The 18,458-nt window shown below is 37.2% G+C and overlaps 1 non-coding gene across 1 annotated transcript; it reads left to right on the top strand.

Annotated features, from left to right (window-relative positions):
- The first annotated feature begins 481 nt into the window (after positions 1-481).
- TRNAL-UAG lies at positions 482-566 on the top strand. Its single transcript has one exon. It is a non-coding gene; the product is annotated as a tRNA-Leu (tRNA).
- Positions 567-18,458: the final 17,892 nt, after the last annotated feature.

The raw sequence follows: 18,458 nt of genomic DNA, 5'->3' as shown, positions 1-18,458 counted from the left end.
TTCAAGCCCCCAAGTCAGGCTCTGTGCTGACAGCTCAGAGTGTGGACCCTGTTAAGGATTCTGTGTCTCCCTCTTTCTCTGCCCCTCCCTTGTTCATGCTCTGTCTCCTTCTCTCTCAAAAATAAATAAACATTGAAAAAACTAAAAAAAAAAAAAAAAGAATGTCAACTCATGAAAAGGTAAACTTAAATGCATATTGACCATTTAAAGTAAGAGTAATTCTATATTATGTGGCTTTAAATATGCATAAAATCAAGATTCTTGGCAACAATGTCACAAAATATAAGAGGAAAATGAATAGAGGTAAAGTATTAAGAGGTCCTTGTATCTTTGGGAAGTAATAAAAGCAGTAATTTATATTACACTTTAATGAGACAAGGATGCATGTTGTAATCTCTAGGGTAACCACTAAACAATATGAATAATTTATTACTAACAAGATAATAAACGAAATAGAATAAAAAAAAAACACTTATGGGGTGCCTGGGTGGCTTAGTTGGTTAAGCATCTGACTTAGGCTCAGGTCATGATCTCAAGGTTTGTGGGTTCAAGCCCCACGTTGGGCTCTGTGCTGACAGCTCAAAGCCTGGAGCCTGCTTTGGATTCTGTGTCTCCCTCTCTCTCTGCCCCTCCCCCGCTCTCACTCTGTCTCTCTCTCTCTCTCTCTCTGTCTCAAAAATAAATAAACATTAAAACTTTTTTAAAAATAACACTTAATTCAGAAGAATCCAAGGCAAGGTAAAGAGAGGAACACAGCCAAGACATGCCCAAAAGAAAGTACATGGTAAATTGGTAGATAAAAAAACCCATACATCAATGATGACACTAAATAAAAATCACTAAAGACTCTAAATAAAAGACAAATATTGCCAGACTAACAATGAAAATAAAACCCAAACATGTTTTGCTTAGCAAAGACATACCTTAAATATAAGGCAAATATAAAAGTTGAAAATAAAGAGTATAAAAGATATCCCATTGGATACAATTAACTCAAAGGGAGCTAATGTAGCTGTATTAATATCAGACTTTAAAGTAAGAAAATAGACAGGAAAGGAGCCAAAGAGGCAAATTTCACAATGACAAAATGTCACCTCAACAGGAAGGAACAATTCTAAATCTGCATATAACCAATAACATAATTTGAAAATGTATTAATCGTATGTTGGCAAAAGGGAAAAAAATGTACAACTCCACAATCAGATTAGGAGATATTAACACATCTCTCTCCCTAAATGACACGGCAACCAGACCAAAACAAAACAAAACAAAATAGTGAGGATATAGAAGATATAAACAAGTTGTCTCAGTTGGGGCTTTCCCAGAAGCAGATCTGGATATAAGGATTTAAGTGCTAGCAACTGACTCATGAGGTTCAGGGAATACTGGTAGTGGACTGGGGAATTGTTAAAGGAAAGAAAAGCTGGTTACTGCTACATTGTACTGTGGGCAATGGGACTAATTGTTATGAGTCATCACTGAGAAGCTGTTAAAAAAAATATCCCTCAGCATTATCCCAACCGAGGGGTAGCAGACCTGGCATATTTATACACCTCCCAAGAGTAATCAGTTGAGGGCTGCTCTCCAGGGGTATCAATCTCTAGCACTTAGGGCCTACAACGTGCATGTGGGCAGCAAGACCTTCCACCATTTTGGAAAAAGCCGTTGGTCACAGAGCTGCAAGTCGCTGGCAATTCCAAGTAAGCCAGGACACATGGCAGTGTCCCAAGAATACGTGTGAGGTACTCATGGCATCTGCTACAATGAACAAAAATGACCTCATTGACATTTATAGGACACTGAACTGAAAAACTATCCCATACACATTGTTTCTAAGTACACATGAAACATTTATCAAAATAGACCATATGCTGCATCATAAAGCAAGTCTCAACAAATTTTAAATGATTAAAATCATACTTAATATGTTCACTGACCACCGTGGAATTAAACTGAAATTTAACAACACAATGATAGCCAGGGAAATCCACAAATGTTTGTAAGAATGTGTCTTAAAAAACCCAAACACTGATGTTGTCTGATGTGTCAAGAAAGGCTTCCTGAGGCAGAAAAATCCATGCCAGATGTGGGAATTAGACAAGAAGGGCAGTAAAAAACATGTTCCACATATAAGTAATAGTATGTGTGAAGGCTACAGAAGTCAGGAAAGGCTTCTTGAAGGAGGTGTCTTGAAATGGGCTTTCAAAGATTACCAAGATGGGGGACACCTGAGTGGCTCAGTCACCTGGGCGTCTGACTCTTGGTTTTGGCTCAGGTCATGATTTCACGGTTCATGAGATCGAGCCCTGCATCAAGTTCTGTGCTGACAGCACAGAACCTGCTTGGGACTCTCTCTCTCTCTCCCTCACTCTCTGCCCCTTCCCTGCTCACATGCTCTCTCTTTCAAAATAAATAAACAAACATTAAAAAAAATATTACCGATATTTGGCTGCACAGAGAAAAAGAAATGAAAGGACACTGCAGGCATAAAGAACAATAAGTAAAAATAGTAATAAACATAACATGCCAGTGTCAGTGAACCTTAATGAAATCTAGACTCTTTGTTGGGTAGCAATGGGGAATTAAACTGAAGAGGCAGACTGGATCAGATAATGGCGTGGAGGGCACAGGTTTTAGATACAGCCCAACACATAACAGCTGCCTGTGTATATACTTATGTAGCAGGCTTCCTTTATAAGGGAAGCTGCAATAGAACATTATTTAAAAACCTTAATTTTACCCACAGAGATATTAAAAGCCACTGAGTAAATATATCCTTTTAATAACACATGTAAAGGGGGTCCACCTTCTGTTCCTGAGAAGGCATTCTTCTATTTAGTATACAGTGTAACAGCAGGTTGCTATCAAGTCCAATGTTATTTAGTAACAGATTGTTACAGTAGAACAATCTAATTCAGCCCATTCTTGGTCTTCCAGCAGTCCAGCAGTAATGGACTGTTTCGGTTAATTGAATGTTCTGTACACTCGCCATGCAAACACAGAGGGTTTAGCAACAGTTACAAAATGTGAGCACAATCCAAGTCGTTGAATACAGATTAAGAGCTCAAAACTCGTGTGCTTAAATTCTTTCAATTCAATTCAGTTTACCTTTCTTTGATGAATCACAAAGCTCTTTAGGATCTTACAGGTAGGGTCCAAGGGTCATCTATAGAAACACTGATCCTTACTAGATTATATGTTCAGAAACGTTGAGCCTAGAAGTACCCAGTCAGGCATTGCCAAAGAAAACAATTTCTTATCAGGTGATACTCTAAGCTAGTACAGGAAAAAGTGTGATGGGGTTTTGGGAAATCCTTGGAGAATATCCTGCCAACAGTTGTACAGGTTTGGAAAAGGGAAGTATCTCCTGTACTGGGTCTGAGAAATATAGGGCTGTGTATTTCCCAGTAGAACCCCCAAGGAAGGGGCGCCTGGGTGGCTCCGTCAGGCATCCGACTCTTGATTTCAGTTCAAGTCAGGATCTCACGGTTCATGGGTTCAAGCTCTGCATAGGGCTCTGCACTGACAGCACAGAGCCTTCTGGGGATTCTCTCTCTCTCCCCCTCTCTCTGCCCCACCCACTTCTCAAAATAAATAAATAAACATTAAAAAAAAGAAACCCCAAGGAAGATATCGCTTTGGTACTGAGTCATAGTGGATGTAATCTATAGCTCTGTTCATTTACAGTGATTTTACTCTATGTCTATAGTCTAGCCTTCCATTCCAAGATGGGAGTGTATCACCATCCTTGGATTCTTATCACCTAGGGTCCAGGACCTGCAGAGTTCTGAAACCCAGAATACTGTAGATGGAGGAATTAAGGTAAGAAACTATAGTAAGAATCGACACGGACAAGGAGGGATTATAATACATGCAGGATTGTATGGAAAACACAGAAAATACACACAAAATATATTTTACTGTTTAAACTATTTTGAGGTGAGTGTTGGGGGAAGAATTAACATTTAATAAGATTAAATCTTCACAATTATTATCCTTATTACTATTATTATCATATTTATGAAATTATTCCCATTTTTACAGAGAAGGAAACTTAAGTTCAATGAGATTGACTAAGCTAATGTATGTAACCTATTCTTACTCACACAGTGAATAGGTTTTTGAATCAGTATTTAAACTGAGATTTGTCTGATTCCAAAACTGCTCCCTTTTCACTCTTCCACACACTCTCACATTCATTTTGGCAAAAGCTCAGAAAAGTAAAGAGGAAATAATAACAGCTAAAATGTTGAGTCTATGTGTTATGTAGTGAACCAAGCACTTCGCACACGTTATCTCTACTTAAAGTTACAGAAAACGAGGTCCGGAGAGCTTAGGTAACATGTCCAAGTCACATAGTAAATCGAGGAACCAGGATTTGAATGTAGACTCCTTAATTTCAGAGTGTACTTTCTAAAGTACTATGCTATATTTGATGAGAGGCATACCATATATCCTAACCTGATCTTGGGCACTCAAAGTCAGAATGTCCAGAGTTCTTCATCCAACTAGGATATAAATACCCATGTTGTATTCATATTTTAAATTTGTTGTATTGTGTTTAGTCTTAATACTCCATGAGAAGATACTGCAGTAACTAACGAAGAGAAGTAGACAGAATTTTGTTCCTGGATAATGCCACTTGGCAAAGAGCTATCTCCTGCAGCACACAGGGCCTGATTTGAAGGGGCAGTAGGTGGCCTGAGCCCAAGGTAATATTGTGGACTCTCCACCAATTTATGCCATGTGGTCCCAGATAAAGTCACCAGCTTCTTCTGAACTGGTTCATCTTCTGTAACCTTCCCTAGCATGCTTTTTCATTCCTCATGGAGCTCTCTCCTAAACAAACAATTCCATATCTTCCTCTCCTCCTGAATTCTTCACGAAATAAATGCAGTAATAAATTGCATATATTTGTTCTCAAGCTTGTGATATACCTGAGGAGTTTTAAGTACTGTTTGGTTCTCTAGAAATCCAATTCACAAAAAAAAAAAAAAAAAAAAAAAAAAAAGAAAGAAAGAGAGAGGGAGAGAGAGAAAAGAGAAAAGATCAAACCTCTTGCTGTATTAATGGAGCACCATGTTAATAATTAATTACACTAGCTGTAGAAAGGTCAGGGTTTGAAATGGTGCAAGTAGATTATCCACTCCTCTCACATACTACTCATTTATAATACTGGTATGAAAGGAGAAGAAAGGCCTGACATCTGTGTCCTAAGGAATTCTTAGGACTAAGGAATTCTTAGTTCCACAACTAAGGAATTCTTCCTCAGGGGATATCCTCTAATCTGAGGAGTGACCAACTCAAGTCTAAGGTGATGAGAAAAGGCACCCTGCCTCTGGCTAATAGCTCTCTAGACACAAGAGTGGGTAAACTATGGCCTGTGGGCCAAATCCAAAGCTTTATTGGAACACAGCCACACCTATTCATTTAGATATTGCCTATGACTGCTTTGCCACTACAGTAGCAGAATCGAGTTGTACCAGAGACCATATAGCCCACACAGACAAAACTGTTTACTATGTGGTTCTTCATAGAAAAAGTTTCTCAACCCTTGGCCTATGGTAGCATTTGACTTGTAAAATGTCAATAAACACAAAATTAACCCATGCAAATGTCCATCAGGTGCCTTATGCTCCCTTCCACCCTCTTGTTCTCCATCCATCTTCACTGGAGATCTCAGAAGGCAGATGCCCTACAAAAACTAAAGTGAAGTTCAATATCACTCATCATCAGAAAAATAAAAATCAAAACCACAATGAGGTACCACATCACATCTGTCAGAATGGTGAAAATTAACAACTCAGGAAACAACAGATGTTAGTGAGGATGCAGAGAAAGGGGAACACTTTTGCATTGATGGGAATGCAAACCAGTGTAGCCACTCTGGAGAACAGTATGGAGGTTCATCAAAAAATTAAAAATAGAATCACCCTATGACCCAGCAATTGCACTACTAACTATTTATCCAAAGGATACAAAAGTGCTGATTTGAATGGGCAAATGCACCCCAATGTTTACAGCGCTATCAACAATAGCCAAATGAGGGAAAGATCCCAAATGTCCATCAACTGATGAATGGATAAAGAAGATGGTATATATATATATATATATATATATATATATATATATATATATATACACAATGGAATAATACTCAGCTATCAAAAAGAATGAAATCCTGCCATTTGCAATGACATGGATGGAACTAGAGGGTATAATGCTAAGAGTAGTAAGTCAGTCAGAGAAAGACAAATAGTATATGATTTTACTTATATGTGGAATTTAAGAAACACAACAGATGAACATGGGGGAAGGGAAGGAAAAATAAGATAAAAACAGAGAAGGAGGCAAACCATAGGAGACTCTTAAATACAGAGAACAAACTGAGGGTTGCTGGCGGGCTGTTGGGTGGGGGATGGGCTAGATGGATGATGGGCATTAAGGAGGGCACTTGTTGGGATGAACACTGGGTGTCATATGTAAGTGATGAGTCACTAAATTCTACTCTTGAAATCATTAGTACCCTATATGTTAACTAAGTTGAATTTACATAAATTAATTAAAAAAAACTAAAGTGAAGCTTTTAAGGAACTTTCAGTAAATGGAAAAAAGGATAGAATAGAAAATTTTAAAAAACCCTCTAGAATATAGAAGACTTAAGTTGTAAGGTTGAATTGAAAAGAGGGAAAAGTTAGAAAAGTTCAAGTTAGTACGAGGACATTTAGGACCTTGGAAGAGAGGAGTTTTTGGAGCATGACAGGTTTCCTAATGCTTATTTATTCTGAAATCTTTACTAGAAACTTCCTGACTCATACACAGCAAATAGGAAGTAAATAACTCTTCTCTAGTCCCTATATTATTTAATTAATTAATTCATTCATTCATTTTACATTTTTGAGTCAGGTACTAGAATGGATGTTGAGAATGCAGTAGTGAATAATCAGAACTTGGTTTCTCTTCCCACGGAAACTATAGTTTAGTGGGGGAAAACAAGAATTAAAGATATACTCACAAGAAGTTATAATTCTGATAAGCAACAAAAAAGAAAACCACAGGATATTCTGCAAGTATATATCAAGAAATCCTAATCTAGAATGGAGTGGTGGGGTGTAGGGAATCAATACTGGCCACATAGATAAAGGACATTTAAACTAAGGCCTGAAGAGTGGATAGTTTGTACCAATCGCTCTTTTTCCAATTCCTATTCTTGCCTGGGGACAAGAACTTGGCATTTGCAAAGTATTCAAAGAAAAGTTGATTCCTTAGCAAAAGAAACATAGAATCATTAGATTGAATATATAGGTAGGGTCCAAATCAGACTAGACCTTGAATGCTCTAGGATTTTATTGCAATAATAATTATTTAGAAGCAAATTATAAGCAATGGGGCATCATGATTTCACTTACAGTTTTATTCTATCCCTCCAGAAAGAAAGTAGAGAATAGATGAAAGGGCGGGAGGCCATACTTTACATGGGCAGTCTTAGGGGGCCTTTGGAATAGCTTCTGTCTCCCCTCAATTTTATCCATCATTTTTCTTCTTCCATACTCCCTACTTTTCTGCCTACTTTCCCTTTTTCCTTGCCTTCCTCTACTCTAAATGGTCCACTGCCCTTGGATTTCAGCTCTCAAGCTTATGCTATTAGTTTTACTGCTTAGCAATCAAATCAGCTCTTGTGGACTGGCTGGGGAAGCCAGACATCACTTAAAGTGTCGGAACATAGGTTGCGTGCCAGGTTGAGGTTTGTCTGTAAGGGCAAATATCTTTTGTTTAGAAGTTGGAAAACATCTGTACTACAGGTACAGGCTCAGTGGGTGCTTGATCTTGTTTACTTAGAGATTACAGTGGACTCTGCCTTGGCATACAAATGGAACAACAACACATAGGTGTACCTCAAGGTCAGCAGATGAAGGGTGTGTGAGTGTGTTTGTACACGTGCACACTCTAGGCCTCCCTCTTATTTCCAACTGAACAGGAACACTAAATCCCTTGTCCATCATTGAACACCCACAACCTGGGCCGTCTGACTTTCTCCTCCTCTACTTATTTTCTTCCTTCCTTGTTTGTTATTTCATTTCACAGCATTTCTCTCATCAAGGAACAAGATGTTTTATCTTCGGCTAAAGATTGTGTCATCAGCAAAGCAGATGAGTACAGCATCTTTTGTTACAAGGGCCCTTCTAAGCATAGCTGTAAATTCATAATATTCTCTAACAAATACTTAGCCTACATGGAAGGCTGGCCTGCTGCGAACATTTACAAATACAGACTACAGACTACTGTGATTCAATGGTAGTTGCCCATATACCTCATACATCAGTACTCTTCATCACCGTAAAGTGTAGCCGTTAGAGCTCTTATGTCACAGTAACCATAGCTTAAATAATATTGTGATGGAAATTGTTGTTTAACAAATATTTCTAAGTCTTGAAAGATGGCCCACTTGTTTCAAGCAATATACATTTATATAACATTCATTTTCTAGTAGCCAGGGTAATCCTAATCTATTAGGATTAAGCTCTCCACATTTCTGGGGTTTCTTACATTATCAGACCTCCCTCCTCTTCTCTCCTCTGATGCCTGGTAATAAGTCCCATGGTCAGAGTGAAAAGGGAATAAATATACAACCACAAAACAGCCTCTGCCTTGCCCTGATGTTTCTGAGGGATATCCCGTCAAAGTCAATCAATATCCAGCTGAGATATCTAGGTGACCTACAAGGCAACAGAGCCCCCAGTTGATACATAGCAGTCCTTAACCTACCTGTGTTCTGGTCGAGCAAGGACCTAGAACTGCTTCTGATTCTACATCCATGTCCATGGTAAAGCCATCACCACACTGCAAAACGAAGCCTCAGCTACATTCTTCTCCGGTGTTGCCTCCCAATTGTGGTTTCACTTCAGCTGCTTTCTCCAACTACTAACTTCCTTCAGGTGTTGCATATTTTCACCAGCCTCTGGCCCTTTTACTATTCCACAGATTCAATTTATTCAATTAAAGACTGGTGTCTCCTTAAAGGGTGAAGCAGTGTATGATAATCATTAAAGGCAGTGTTTCCCACACTTCAATATGCATAAGTATCACCAGGGGATCTTCTTTTTTTGTTGTTGGTGGTGATGGGGTGAGGGGGAGATCTTAACATGCAGATTCTAATATAGAAAGCTGGGGTGGGGCCTGAGAGTCCCCATTTCTAATATGCTCCTACATAATGCTGATGATCCTGGTCCATGGGAAGATTAATATCTAATATGCAGATTTGTGTATTAAATAAGCCAACCAAATGAAAGTGAAAGGGATATGAAGGGAAATGAAGGGAAATCAACATATTTTTGTATCCTTACTTTGGGAACTGCTATGAGATTTCCATATATGATCTAATTTAAACCTCACAGTGACATTATTAGGAAGCTAATATTAGTCCCATTTTCATGATAACGACAAAGGGTTAATATACGATAGGTACTTTGTCCAAGGTTTGAAAGCTACAGATGTGTCTGATATAATGCTGTACGTATGTATGTATGTATTTATATTTCCTTTAAAAAATGTTTCCTTTTAATTCTAGTATAATTAACATAGTGTCGTGTTAGTTTCAAGTGCACAGTACAGTAATTCAACAATTCTATACATTACTCAGTGCTCATGATGATAAGTGCACTCTTAATCCCCTTCACATATTTCACCCATCCCCCATTCACCTCCCTTCTGGTAACCATCAGTTTGTTCTCTTTAGTTAACAGTCTATATTTTGGTTTGTCTCTTTTGTTCTTAATCGTTACATCATAGTACCTCTACACTTATTAAGAAAATAGGCCAGGGCACCCGGTTGGCTCAGTCAGTTAAGCGTCTGACTCTGGATTTCAGCTCAGGTCATGATGTCATGATTCGCGAGATGGAGCCCCACGTCCAACTCTGCACTGACAGCGGGGAGTCTGCTTGGGATTCTCTCTCTCTCTCTCTCTCTCTCTCTCTCTCTCTCTCTATCTCCCTCTCTCTCTGCCCCTCTACTGCTCTCCCTTTCTCTCTCTCTCTCTCAAAATAAACAAATAAACATTAAAAAAAAGAAAATAGGCCAAAGAAAAAAATGCTTGGCAAGGTAAAACTAGTCATTTTGACCCAAGTTTATAGCTGTATAATTGCAAGTGTTCAAAAGAGGTTACTTACTGACATTTCATGTACAGGCATTTGATTATCAAAAAACTGGCTGGACAAGATTACTCTCAATGACTAAAACTCTATAATGCTGTATTTGGTAATGGTGCAACTTCAGATAACAAATATTTATCATTCTGAAATGAAAATGGGCACAAGAAGTCAAATGGCATTCAAATAATCAGCTTTATTGATGGTCAAACTAGATTTGAAAACTGGATTTAGTTCTAAAGCTAAAACTGGGCTTCCTACATACTCAATACTCCCAATCTTAAGATAATGGTCCCCACTAAAGGGGAGGCATGATTTATCAATACAGATGGATAAGTTAGAGAAGAGAGAGCAGAACAGTAGTTGAAAGCCACTAGAACTGATCTGTTTATCCCATAAAGACTACAAGCATTTATGAAATTCACCTTGTTTGAGTAGAGGGAGTACAAGGGGAAGGAAAGAGAGAGATACAGAGACAGAGAGAGATTGAGATAAGCCTGCCTTGCCTTTTACATACATTTATTCTGTCTTCTGGTTAAAACTCTTGGGGAGTCCCTTGAGAAAGAGTATGTAGAGTTTAAAAGAGAAACCAGAAATACTCTCTCCAAAATAACTCTCCATATCTTCCCCACAAAAAGAAGAAGTCCCCTTATATAAAGTACTATGCAGTACAAGTCCCCTTATATAAAGTACTATGCATCAACCATGGGATAAGTGAAAAAGTCTCCCATCCCGAGATAATGATAAATATGTACTTTCTTAACTTGGCAGCAAAGACTTGAGGTTAAAGTGTATGGGCTCCACTTAAATTGCAAGTACTTGAATTCCAGCTTTGCTAATTATTCTGGAACATTGAAAAAGTCACTTATTCTCTGCATGTCAACTTGCCCTTATGTAAAATGGTAATAACAAGAACAGATTTGGGGAAGTTGTGGCAACAGCAAAAATAGCAAAATAGTCTTGAGTCTCTCTGAATCCTCTGATAAAAGCACACAGAAAAACTAGGTATCAAAGTTCAAACTTATGAGCAACAGGGGCACCTGGCTGGTTTAGTCAGTAAATCATGTGACTCTTAACCTCAAGGGTCATGAGTTCAAGCCCCATGCTGGGGGTAGAGATTACATTAAAAAGTAAACACATAAAAACTTTTAAAAACCCATGAGCAACATTTATAACAAGAGAAACTGACAAGATATCCTCGCAACCTCTAAATACCAGCAGATAAACAGGACAAATGTTAATATGGCAAGACCAGCATGATATTAGGAGATATGTAGAATAAAACAGAGGGAAGCAACAGATCTGATGGATCTTAGAACATAAGAGTCCCAAACTAGCCTGAAAGTGTTCAGTGGAAACAGAGCAGACTAAATTGAGAACACAACCTGAAACTGGATGGGGAATAGAAGAAAGGACATAAAGATGTAATATAAAAGAGGTTAAGTAAAAACCTTGGAGCAATGAATTGGAATTGGAAGTATACATACGAAATCAAGTTTTCTTTCTTTCTCCCTCCCTTCCTTCCTTCATCTTTATCTCTTCCTTCCTTCCTTCCTTCCTTCCTTCCTTCCTTCCTTCCTTCCTTCCCTTCTTCCTTCCTCCCTTCCTTTCCTCTTTCCTTCCTTCCTTCCTTCCTTCCTTCCTTCCTTCCTTCCTTTCTTTCCTACCTATCAATCATTTTTCTATCTTCACTAGCTTTATACATAGAAAAGGCCTAGAAACATTGGATAAACAAGTAGTAATAAGTTGTCTAACACCCAGATTGTGGATTTAAAATACAGTGTTCCATCAAAAGATAGTGCAGCATCTAAGATTCTAGATCAGCCACATCTGATCATACCAGATAGTGAAAATGCTATCAAAAAACTATTAGCATCATGTTAAAAGAACTCATGGGCCAATGTGAAAAAGATCTTACTGGCTGAACACGGGAAAGTTTGAGATTCAAAAAGGATTGTAATGGGGGGTAATGTCAGCAAAATGGCACAGTATATAGCTCCAAGCTGCCTCTACTAAAGAAACATCACAAAACAACCAGAAATTGTCAGAACCAACTTTGTTAGAACTGTGGAAAACAAAGATTTAGAGCAGCCAACTGACACAGACTGAAAGAAAAAGGGCAACTTTGAAAAACTAGGAAAGCTTTATGGAATTTTTACTAGTCCTTGACTCATTCCCTCCCCAGAACATTGTGGCAGTCTTCAAAACTGAAATCTGAATTCCTAGTGTAGGATTCTGCTCTCTGGATCCAAATGGAGCAGAATAGACCTTATTCACAAATTATTGTGTATGTCTGTTCTAACCTACCTGGAGGACACCTGAAAAATAAATATAAGGCAATTATCTCAGTTTCACCTAACTCAGAAGTCAGGCTAGGAAGTGGTAGGCTTTACTCAAAAATGTTGCAAACTAAGTATCAACCCACAGATGCCTGGAGACAAAATATACAATAGTCCACCTAAGGTCCAGTACACAAAACTGGGGAGTGTCTTTGGGAAATCAGTACATTTAAAAGGATCTGTATACACATGGAAATTTAGAAAGCCACACGCATATATAGTAGAGACCCAAGAAGACCAAGCATTCAACTAAGGCTGATCCCTAAGTTCAGTTCAACCCTGGCTAAGTGTAGAAGGAATGTTGCTACACAGAGAAAATCTTCAGACTGGGAGAAGTGTTTTGTGTTTGTGTGGGGGACTGTTTTTTTACGCCCCATATATTTTTAGGTCCTGGCATTCAAAGAAATTTATATGACAATATAAATTCATACAATGGAATATTAATCAACCATGAAAAAAGAATGAGAACTTGCCCTTTGTGAAAACATGGATGAGGGTATTATGCTAAGTGAAATAAGTCAGAAAGAGAAAGGCAAATACCATATGATTTCACTCATATGTGGAATCTAAAAACAACAACAAGAGCAATACAAATGAACAAATAATTCAGAAATAGATTCATAAATACAGAGAGCACATGGTGTTTCCAGAAGTAAGAATAGTAGGGGGATGAGCAAAATGGGTGAGGACGAGTGAGAGATACAAGCTTCCAATTATGGAATGAATAAGCTACAGGATAAAAGGAACAGCATAGGGAATATACTCAGTGATACTGTAATAGTGTCACATGGGGATACCCGGTAGCTACACTTGTGGTGAACATAGGATAATATATAGAAAAGACAAATCACTATGTTGTACACCTGAAACTAATGTAACATTGTATGTCAATTATACTTCAACAACAACAAAATACCACCTGAACGCATACTAAGGAAGAAAAAAATAGTGATTACATACAACAATGAATATAGTATCTACTATCTACGAAAAATAGTTGAAGAATGTCAGTAAAAAAAAGAACTACTATAGCCCTCAACAACCACAACAAAAGCAAACCCTGGGGTAAGGAAAGAATTTGATTTCCAGAGTTACTACATTATAATATTCAAGTTTCCCATTTGCAACAACAATAAAGTAAAAGGCATACAAACAAACAGGAAAGTATGTCCAATTCAAACAAACAACAAAGTAACACAAACCATATCTGAGGAAGTCCAGACGTTGGAGTTCCTAGAAAAAGCTTTTAAAACAACTACATTAAATATGCTCAAAGAGCTAAATAAAACATGAAAAAAGAACTAAAGGAAACAAGGAAGACAAAATATAAACAAAATGAGAACATCTGTAAAGGGATAGAAATTATAAAAATAAACCAAACAAAGATTCCAGAGTAGAAAAATAATACCTGAAACAATAACTGAAATGAAAAATTTAAAAGGGCTCAACAGAAGAATTGAGCAGACAGAAGAAACAATCAAAGAACTTGAAGATAGGACAATTGAAATTATAGAATCTGAAAAGGAGAATGATAAAATAAAGAAAAGTGAACCAAACTTAAAGGACCTATAGAATACCATCAAACAGAACAACACATACATCATGGGAGTCCCAGAGGGAGAATACAGGAAAAAAAAGGGGGGGAAGGAAAGAAAGAATATAGGAAGAAATAATGGACAAAAAGTTCCCAAATTTCATGAGAGATATGTCTCTACAAACCCAGGAATATCAATGAACTTCAAGTAGGATAAATCAAAGAGACCCCCACCAATATATTACAATGTAACTATTGAAGGCCAGAGAAAAAAAAAAGAGAATCTTGAAAGCAGCAAGAAAGAGGTGACTCATCACACACAAGGGATTCTCCATAAGAGAACAGTCTATTTCTCATGTGAAGCAATGGAGGCAGGAAGACAGGGATGACATACTTAATATGCAGAAAGAAAAAAATGTCAACCAAGAATTACACATCTGGCAAAACTGTTCTTCAAAAATGAAGGAGGAAATAGGGGTGCCTGGCTGGCTCAGTCACTAGAGCATGCAATTCTTGATCTCTGGGTCATGAGTTTGAGGCCCATGCTGGGGGTAGAGATTACTTAAATAAAAACAAAACTTAAAAAAATGAAGGAGAAAATAATAAGACATTCCAAGATACACAAAAGATGGAATTTCCTACCACTAGATGTGCTCTACAAGAAATACTAAAAAGATTCCTTTAGGATGAGAAAAAGGGACACTAGACAGTAAATCAAAGCTGCATGAAGAAATAGAACTATGGTAAAGGTAAATACATGGGTGAATATGGAAGTCAGCATTATTGTATTTTGAGGTTGTAACTCCATTATATCCTAGAGGATTTAAAAACATAAGCATAAAATAATTATGAATCTATGTTAGTGTGTACATTACATATAAAGATGTGGTTTGTAACATAAAGGGGGGAAAATGGAACTGTATAGGAGCAAAGTCTTTTCATTCTGCTGAAGCTATATTATTATTATTATTATTTTTAACGTTTATTTATTTTTGAGACAGAGAGAGACAGAGCATGAACGGGGGAGGGGCAGAGAGAGAGGGAGACACAGAATCAGAAGCAGGCTCCAGGCTCTGAGCCATCAGCCCAGAGCCAGACACGGGGCTCAAACCCACGGACCGCGAGATCGTGACCTGAGCTGAAGTCGGACACTTAACCGACTGAGCCACCCAGGTGCCCCAAAGCTATATTATTTTTAATTCAAACTAAATTGCTATAAATTTAGGATGTTCAATATAATCCCATTGGTAACCACAAAGAAAGTATGTTAAAAATATATACAAAAATACATATATACGAGGATAAACAACACAAAATATCAACTAAACACCAAGAAAGGCAGTAAGGAAGGATATGAGTAACAAAGATGACCGAGACATGCACAAAAGAAATAGTAAAATGGCAGAAGTATGTCTGTTCTTTCAGTAATTACTCAAAATGTAAATGGTTTAAACTCAAAAAACAAAGAGTAAGAGAATGAAAACAGGAACCATTATCCAACTATAGACTGCTACAAGAGATCTAAAGACATAAATATCTTAAAAGTGAAAGAATGTAAAAAGACTTTCCATGTAAATAGTAACCAAAAGGAAGAGTACAGGGGGCCTATACTAATATCAGACAAATAGACTTCAAGTCTAAAACTGTTATAAGAGACAAAGAAAGACATCATATATTTATAAAAGGCTCAATTAATTAAAAAGATATAACCATTATAAACAGATACGTACCAAAGAGCACCAACATATATGAAGCAAACATTGAGAGAACTGAAGTGAAAAATAGATAGCTGTACAATATCAGTAGGAGACCTTAATATACCACATACAATAACAGAATGACAAGGTACAGAAGAATAAGGAAATAGAGGTCTTGAAAAACACTATAAACCAATGACATGTATTAATCACATAAAAAACATGCTATCCCAGGGGTGCCTGGGTGGCTTAGTAGGTTAAGCATCTGACTCTTGATTTCAGCTCAGGTCATGATCTCTTGGTTCGTGGGTTCGAGCCCTGCATAGGGAGGGCTCTGTGCTGACAGCAGGGAGCTTGCTTGGGATTCTGTCTCCCTCTCTTTTTGCTCTGCCCTGCTCACTCTCTCTCACTCTCTCTTTCTCAAAATAGATAAAATTAAAAAAACATGCTATCCCAGCAACAGTAGAATACACATTCTTCTAAAGTTCACATGAAACATTCTACAGGATAGAACCTCTGTTAAGCCACAAGTCTCAATAAATTTAAGATTGAAATCATAAAAAGTATCTTTTCTGACCACAATGGAATGAAGCTAAATCAATAACAGATGGACAACTGGCACATTCACAGATATGTGAAGAATAAACAAAACATTCGTAAACAATCCATGTGTCAAAGGAGAAATCACAGGGATATTAGATAATACTTAGGGACAAACCAACATGAAAATACATGGAATACAGCAAAGGCAGTGTTCGGAGGGAAATTTATAGCCATAAATGCTGTTGTTAAAATAAAAGGATCTTAAACAGATGAACTGAGGAACTAGATAAACTTAAGGAAGTAAAAAACTGTAGAGCGATTTAAAACTAAAGTTAGCAGAAGAAAAGAATAATGAAAATTAGAGCAGAAATAAATAAAATAGAGAAAAGAAAAATATAGAGGTTTTAAATACAAAAGTTAATTCTTTGAAAAATCAGCAAAATTGACAAACTTTGAGCTAGACTGACAACGAAAAAAGAAAGATAACACACATAATTAAAATCAGAAATGAAAGTAGAAAAAATGTTATTTCCAACCATACAAATTAAAAAGGATTATATGAGAATACTGTAAACAATTGTAAACCAAAATTAGATCTTCTGCATAAAGTGGACCAATATCCGAAAACACAAAAATTACCTAAATTGATGCAAGAAGAAATACAAAAACAGAACAGTTCTTTAACAAGAATCAATAATTGAAAATCTCCCAGCAAAGAAAATAACTGCACCAGGTGGCTTCATAGGTAATTTCCACCAAAATTTTAAAAAGAAACGAGACCACTTAGTAATTCATTCTATGATACTAAAGCCAAAAAAAGACATCACACACACACACAAAGTTACAGAACAATATTCCCTATGAATAAAAATGCAAAAATCTTCAAAATACCAGCACACTGATTCTAACAGATTACACATTACCAAATAGGATTTCTCACAGGAATACAAGCGTGGTTCAACATAAGAAAATCAATGTAATACACTACATTATACAATAAAGAAAAAACCCACGATTTTCTCAATTGATAAAAAAAAACAAAAACAAAAACAAACATTTGACATAATCCAACACTGGCCTAATACAAAGAAAAAAAAACATAAGACTAGAAAGTACGTAATGATGATATGTAATGCCACTGAATTGAATTGTACACTTAAAAATGCTTAAAATTATAAATCTTATGTGATACATATATAATCTCAAAAATTTCAAAAAGAGGATTACAATGGGTTGAAATCTATTAAATATGTTAAATCTATGAGTACCAAATGATATTAAATAATAAGTAAATTGTTCACCTGTGGAAGTTCACCTTTCTTTTTTTTTTTTTTAATTTTTTTTTTAACGTTTATTTATTTTTTGAGACAGAGAGAGACAGAGCATGAACAGGGGAGGGGCAGAGAGAGAGGGAGACACAGAATCTGAAACAGGCTCCAGGCTCTGAGCTGTCAGCACAGAGCCCGACGCAGGGCTTGAACTCACGGACCGTGAGATCATGACCTGGGCTGAAGTCGGACGCATAACCGACCAAGCCACCCAGGCGCCCCAGCTCACCTTTCTTTTATCAAAATGGGTACGGGCGCCTGGGGAGCTCAGTGGGTTAAGCGTCAGACTCTTGATTTCCGCTCACGTCATGATCTCACGGTTCAGGAGACCGAGCCCTACTTCGGCCTCTGTGCTGATATTACAGAGCCTGCTTGGGATTCTCTCCCTTTCTCTCTCTCTGCCCCTCCCCTGCTTGTGCTCTCTCTTTCATAAATAAATAAATAAATAAATAAATAAATAAATAAAAAGTAAATTTTTAAGATGGGTAAATAAAAGGAAAGATAAAGTATTAATCCTGCCCCTTCTATGTGAATTTTACCCCTCACTAATTTATTGGAAGATGAGAGGATGCGTCCATTTATAAGTGAACTATGTATAAGTAAAAACTGAATTCAAATATTTACCATGTCCAATATCTAGTTAATTACTCAATCTAGACACTGAACAGTAACAGCTGCTAACATTATAAAAAGATATAGAACCAAACATTTGGTGCCTCGTGATTTATTTTTTACTTTTTTTTTTTTTTTTCAACGTTTATTTATTTTTGGGACAGAGAGAGACAGAGCATGAACGGGGGAGGGGCAGAGAGAGAGGGAGACACAGAATCGGAAACAGGCTCCAGGCTCTGAGCCATCAGCCCAGAGCCTG

Source organism: Leopardus geoffroyi, chromosome X (genome assembly GCF_018350155.1).
Source record: "Leopardus geoffroyi isolate Oge1 chromosome X, O.geoffroyi_Oge1_pat1.0, whole genome shotgun sequence".
Taxonomy (NCBI): domain Eukaryota; kingdom Metazoa; phylum Chordata; class Mammalia; order Carnivora; family Felidae; genus Leopardus; species Leopardus geoffroyi.
Note: the sequence above shows the minus strand (reverse complement) of the source record. Positions and strands in the feature narration are given on the sequence as shown.